General features: G+C 45.3%; 1 long non-coding RNA gene across 1 annotated transcript; it reads right to left on the bottom strand.

Annotated features, from left to right (window-relative positions):
- Positions 1 to 533: 533 nt before the first annotated feature.
- LOC129784642 (uncharacterized) lies at positions 534 to 2,601 on the bottom strand. The gene is made up of 3 exons (XR_008747634.1): positions 2,518 to 2,601; positions 1,813 to 1,939; positions 534 to 713 (listed from the first exon to the last, which is right to left on the bottom strand). It is a non-coding gene; the product is annotated as an uncharacterized LOC129784642 (long non-coding RNA).
- Positions 2,602 to 6,774: the final 4,173 nt, after the last annotated feature.

Genomic DNA, 6,774 nt, shown 5'->3' with positions numbered 1-6,774 from the left:
GGGGGGGGGGGGGGGGGGCAGCAAGCTGTAGACAGCAACTCAATGAACTCTATTCAAATGCTTTGCTGAACTGGTGTCTAAGCAAGGAAATGCTAAGGGAAGCCTGGAGCCAGAGCATTTCCCATGAGACAGTGAATCAAGACCTTCCTCTCCTCTGTGACTCAGTGTCACAGGAGGCAACCTGCAGATGACTTCTGGCTGGCTGAAGCTGCAGCCATGGCATTGCAAGCAGACTGGCTCCTCCGGATGTGTGCATGGAGATGGAACGGAAGCAGGACAGGAGACCTGCTGGGGAGGCCCCATGTTGCAGCTGCTTCTGTTTCAAAGCCCGGCTACCGTCAGTCATGCTGAGAAGATGTCAAAGGGGTAGCAGGCACCTCTGGCCTGTGCTTCATGCACAAAGAGTAGAAAAGAATGAGAAAGAACAAATCAAAAGACTCAGAGCAAAGAAAGAGCTAAAGGCTGGGAAGAGAAACACGTTCTGGGTCACAAAGAACAAGCACAGCACGCACAAGACATGCAATTACCTGCTGCAGAAAAGGTGGCAGGATCATCTCATTTCATGCAATGCACAGATCCCTTGAGAAAATGCAGCCTTTCTGCCACTCCATCCTGTTTCAGAGGCTTTCTGTCATGCCTGTGGCTCTCCTTAGCTTCATGACTGATTCTTTCCACCCAGGTCTCCTCTGTCCATATGTGGGGGAGGGACACTACTGAAAAGCAAAACAGCTTGTGTGCTTCTGAGAATCCAGCATTCCTCTCTAGTCGCTAAAACACCCCAAAACAATGAGAAATGTTGGCTTTATGAAAGAAAACAAGAAGGGAAAAAAGGAAGATGGTTTCTAAAGCCAGCCAAATATTAGAAAGTAAAGTCATTACATTCACATATAACAAAAAGCCTCTGGTTCAGCGTGACCACATCAGAGCCCATGAGGATTACTAACAGCTTCTGCACAGGTTTGCTGCCCACACCCATTCAGCAAAGTGTGCCCACAGCTAAGAGAACATGTGTCATCTTCTTGCTTACTTATTTGGAGCTCTTGTTTGGAATCTCAAACCCAGAATACCAAGAGCAGATATTTCCAAATACTTCTTAGGTGGTTATTCACACACTTGCAATATTCCATGCAGCCTTTGTCATCACTGATTATCTTAGCAAGCACTGTTTGCAAAGCAGAGATGAAGGAATGGTACAAATACAAGCGATTCACATCCCATCTTAAAACAGGCCCCACTGTTGTGTAGCATGACTGAAGTGTATAACCATCCTCTTCCTAAAAGCTTCCAGGGACAGACACCACAAGCTCCCCAGGCACTCCACCTATCACTTCCTAATCCTTAACTACTTTAGAAAGCCTTCCCCCTCCAATATTTCATGCTGTATCAGCCTTAACAGCCTGCCTGAAAGCAGGGAGATATCATGAAACATCATAAAGAAGAAAACATGTGTGCAAGGGAACCCTGCAATTTCAATTCACCTCATGCAGTTAGCCTGAAGAACAGGAGGTGAAACTCTAGCTCTAGGGAGAACTGCAGGAGTCTGGCAACCAATTTGAGAGCTGCCTCAGGTACTGTGCTGAGGAGGTGCTGCAATCTCAACCCCAGGAGAGCACCAACTGGATTAAAAAATTGAAGCTGAAGCCCACTACTCATCTATGATGGAAACTAAACCCACAAAGGACTGTAAGTTACGTCTTCATTAGTTCTCACTGCAGGGCCAGCTTCCGTGAACAGCCCTCATTAACACACTAGACACTCCTTGTCTTCCTCTCTTTCATTTCAGGAATCCCTCTCCAGCTGTGAGTTACCCACCTGCTTGTGTGCTTTTACGCAGACAGTTTCAGCACTGACAGTGTTGCACGGATTGTGCTTGAAAGCATGGTCTCTACCAAGGAGGATCATTGCAAATTGTGGAAATCCAGGGATTCCAGGGACCCACCTATGAAGGGAAGAAGAGGCACCAGGAGTGAGTAAACCAGAATGGCTGGCTTAATCTAACAGCTGTCAGAAGGGCTGGTCTTGATTCCACTATTACTCTGTACACTGATGTTTCTGGCTCTGGAGATGCTTCCATGAGCCAATTCAGTTCACTGAACTGGTAGAAAACTAACAGAATAAAAAAACACTGCAGCAATGATGAGCTCAGCCACCTTCTCTGGCTGCGTCTGCTAAGTGCATTCCAAAGGTGTGCCAAAATGGGGTATTTTGAGCTGAAGGAGCACTGGACACTTACTCGACTTGTTTTGTGCATGCTGAACTGACTTCACTGGGCCTGTGTGCCACTAGCCCACCAAAAGGACACAGAACAGTCAATGAGTCTCTGCAGCTTTCCCAGCTTTCTTCTTATCTATTTTAACATTTTTGTGACTTAGAAAAATCTCTTTCTAACTTTGCAAGCCTAGCACAAGAGGATCCCATCTCTGATGGGAGGGCTTTGCACATCATGGCAAACAGCAGCACAAAAGCCCTGCCTTCCATTGAAAAGCCCCATCTCTACCTAAAAGTGGTCACTCCTACCTCACTGCTGGATAAAGACATTTTCTTCCTCCCACATGAGATAAGCAGCAGAATCAGTAGGAGTCACACTTCCTGCAAGGCAAAGCAGCAGCAGGTAAGGCCAGTGTGCGCTCCTTACAAGGAAGTGTCTGATACTCCCTTGCTCATGCACTGGGAACAGCCGCAACCACCCTGCGGGGTGGGGGAGAGATAATACTGTGAGGCAGCACAAGGAGATAACGGAAAAAACCCAAGAAATATGTGGATTCATTATGATATTCAGACTTGAGTTCCTAGAAGATTTTTTTTTTTTTCTGTTCTGCAGCAGCATGAAACATCCTCCGGATGACAGCAGCATTTCTAACACCCTGTGGCACCATGCACGGTGCTCGGAGGGAACTGGCAGTCAGTCCTGTCTGCTTCCAGCCACTCACTTCTGCGAGGCACCTCTCACCCCTCTGCTGCAGCACCCCTGGTCCCATCTGACCATGAGAGGGCTGGGTAATTCATCTGGTTTTACAGAAAACAGTAAATTCACAGAAAAATGTATTAAAACCCTCAAATATGTCGATTTTTTTTTTGGCAGATTTTTTTTATTCAATTTTTTCAATTACCGATAAAAGGGAAGTTTTCCTCTGTCCCTAAAATGTAACTTTCTTTTGGCACTAGAGAAAAAACAACCCTCTCTCCTTTTTTTTTTTTTAAATTGAAAAAAAATTGTCAAAATTAAAACTCTCAAATCTGTCAATAAAAACTCTGAAGCTTACAAACCCCCGACTCTTTTGAAGCAGCCATTTTAAACAACTTGATGTTTTTGGTTGATGAGATTACTTGGAGATAATATATTGCCAGTTGAACAAAGCCAAAATCTGGGGCTAAATCTCTCCTCATTTGCCATCCCTTAAAAGGGAGATCCTGCCCTCTGCCTTATTTTTCAGTTTGTCCACCAAACTGCGTGTCTGTCCTCCCTGTCTAAGCCTAGGGAGGCTGAGGAGCCCGGGAAGACCAGGCCATGGCTTTCACAGGGCTGGGCCAGCTCTAGTTTTTATCAGCTCTATGTCACTGGGGAAAGGAGTTATTAGCTGCCTTCTAACCGTACTGAGGAGGCGTCAAAGCCAACTTTCTCCTGCTGAACCTGGCAGATCTTCCAGTAACAGACTAAGGTTTGTTCACCTCACGGTTACACCAGTTCACACCACCCATAGCTGATGACTCCGTAGGAGATCTTATTTACTGGTGCAGAGTAAGGTAGTTTATTACAGTCCCATTCCAAGCAGACAGGAGATGACGGAGTCAGAAAACCTATCCAGATGACCTGTGCAGTAACTGGGTGTCCCAGGGATTTCTGTACCAAGGCTCCCCAGGATCAAGCAGCTCTGCACCCTGACAGTAACAACGCCACCCCAGTCACCCAGCACTTTGCCTCCTCTGGGGGGAGCTTGTGGGGGGCAGCTTTTCTAAGATCTGCACTTTTGCTGCAACTTGGTGTGAAGAAGCAATTACATCTCATGTCCTAGCTACTGCTTATTTCCGCAAATAATAATAATAAAAAAAAAAGCTGGAAGTCCGTATCTTTGAGTTCTCTTCCACCTTGCCAAATCTGGCTGAAAGCTGCACATGGGCAGCAATGAGACAGAATGTATTTTTTCGCAAACCAGACACAAAAGGGACAGTGGGTAAGTGTTCTTATGATGCATCTGCAAAGGCAACTGCAAGGAGTGACGAAAGCCATAGCAAGCATCAGTCTCTGCTCCCAACAGTTCTCCCAAAAACTTACACTGAGAGGTAGAACCCACACCTCTTGGCTCCCAAACCAGAATTGATCCATTAAGCCCTACTGTCCATGACCTCTGGATGAAAAGCATTTCTGGGTAAAAACAAGGATATTACTAATTCTTCCTTACAGTTTCATGTTAAAATAAGAAAGGCAGGTCACGGTCCTTGTAATAGCTGCAAGTCACCACAGTATTACTTCAGCCATGATGCTACAATTTCAATGACAGGCTAGCATGAAAGCTAGATAAGGAGGCTGAATCAAACCTGCGATGGTCTCAAAAGACATCCTGAAGCTTGATTTAAAAAAAAAGAAAAAAAAGAAAAGTGCTTTACTCCTTTCTGTAGTTATTTTTAATCTAGGGTGGACTATGTCATCCTGGAACAGAGTCAAATGAAAATGAGAGATTTAAAGCACTTCACTCTCCTGCTGCCCCTCTGCTCTGCGTCAGTCATCACTTCTTGGTTTGTAAACGCTTAGTGGGATTTGCACAGGGCCAGGCAAATGAGGCTCCTCCATTTACTGCTATATAACAAATACATTCCGGTAACAGGCTGTTCTCTTGCCAATGCCTTCTGTTTTCCAACTCATTTCATTTTCTTTAGTGACTTTCTCTCAGACAAGTGGATAACCAGAGCCTTGGGTTGACTCCATGTGGATACTGCCTCTCAGCAGTGCCAGTTATTTCTTTGCAGAAATCCTGCTTGTGTAGGAAGGAGGTACAAAATCTCTCCTAACCATGCTGGACACAGTCTATTTGCTCTTGTTTCCGCTCCCTTTCCACCATCAGTCAGCCCACAAAGCACTGACTGCTTCTCTGACCAAGACTCTCCCTGGCTGCCTCCCCTGCCTTTCCTGCCAGGCTCTCCCAAGCCAATAGCCAAGGGAACCTGTCCACACCTATGCAGGCCCGGGCTGTGCCTTTGTTTTGGGCAGTGACGTGTGTTTGGGGTGGAGGCCACCATTGTTTCAGCTCCCTGATTCCACAAAGGAGCGTTAATAATTTCTTACAACTGCAGTAAATGAAGGGTGGCAGTTACACCCAACCTATAACGTTATACATCATTGGTTTTCCTGTTACCTGTCAAAAGGGGGGTTTCTTCCTTTTGCTGTCGGAAGGTGGCTCAGGCTGCAGTGTCACCTAGGCAAAAGCCACTAACTTTAACAGGATTTGTCAAACACGTAGACCATACTGATACAGAGACAGGGTTGCCCTGCCCTGAGCCAGGCATAAGAGCTCCTGGGACCATTTGGATCAGAAATCAGAGCTGTGCTTCTTCTCTCACATGCCATCATGTCTCCCCTCATAAGGAAGGGATGCAGTGGATAACACAGCTGTCATTTGTGGTGTTCAAAGCAAGTGGTTTGACAGTGTCAACAGAAAAATACAACTGTGCTGTGGAAAGCAGATGCTTTTTTTCACAAAAATGAAGTTACTCTCATTTAGCCCATGAAAGGTATTGCACAGAACTTGCACAAGAGTCAGTCTGAAGTCCTCTAATTTGTCTCAAGAGGTACCCAGCTCTTCAGGTGCTCTCTGACTTGAGGAGTGCAATCACACACCAACCCTTGGCTTCTTCAAGCATCATATAAAGAACAGAAAACAGGAAACATCTCGCTCCCCCCAGGTTGTATAGCACGAAGGTTCAATACAAGAACTAAGACATCACAGCCAGAAGCCTTATTTTGCAGAAGATAACTTCATTTTTCATTTTCAGTGCAAATTAAACCCATCCTCCCAAAACTCAGCTGTGCCAAGGCTCGTGAGCTTAGATTAAAATTATCTCCAACAGAAAAGTTTCATTGCCCCACCAAAAAATGAGCAGTGTCATTTTGTGTTTTCCACAAGTGGTGAAAAGTAAAAAGAGGTTGTTTAGACACATCCCATCTTGATATGCAATGTTTCAGTAACAGTGTGAGGAAATGGGTTTTCCTTTTAAGCAAGGGTGGGCCAGATCCTTGGCTGGAATAAATCAGTGCTGCCCTGCTGAAATCAATGGATTGTTGCTGATTCACAGCAGCTGAGAGTCTGGCATGTGGTTTTCTCCTGACAGAATCACAATAATGTAATTCTAAATTAAAATCATGTGGAGATGTTGTTTTGATACAATATTGATATATAACAAATATACCAAAACTGAACTAAGCTAAAATGAACCTAAAATGAGAGAGAGTAAAGGGAATGCCTCTCTGTTATAATGTGGGCTCAGAGGCTAGAAAGAATGACAGGACAATTTGATGAAATACCCTGAAGCATTCTTACTGACTAATTAGTCTCTTAATTCTGGAACGAGGCCATTGGTGGTGTGAAGGTTTTAGGGTTTAACACATTTCCTCATGCTCACTAAGAGTTCAGCGTCATTCCGGAAGCCAAAAGCACCAAGGATGCAAAGAACAGCTAGACGAACTGGCATGATAGGTGACTGTAACGGTGATCCTCCCTCACTGGCTCCCAACAGCTCAGGTGGCCAAGAGGGGCCTGCAGCCACACAGGACTTGAAGCC

The sequence above is a fragment of the Falco peregrinus genome, chromosome 5 (assembly GCF_023634155.1).
Source record: "Falco peregrinus isolate bFalPer1 chromosome 5, bFalPer1.pri, whole genome shotgun sequence".
Lineage (NCBI taxonomy): Eukaryota > Metazoa > Chordata > Aves > Falconiformes > Falconidae > Falco > Falco peregrinus.
This window is presented reverse-complemented; position numbering and strand designations above follow the sequence as displayed.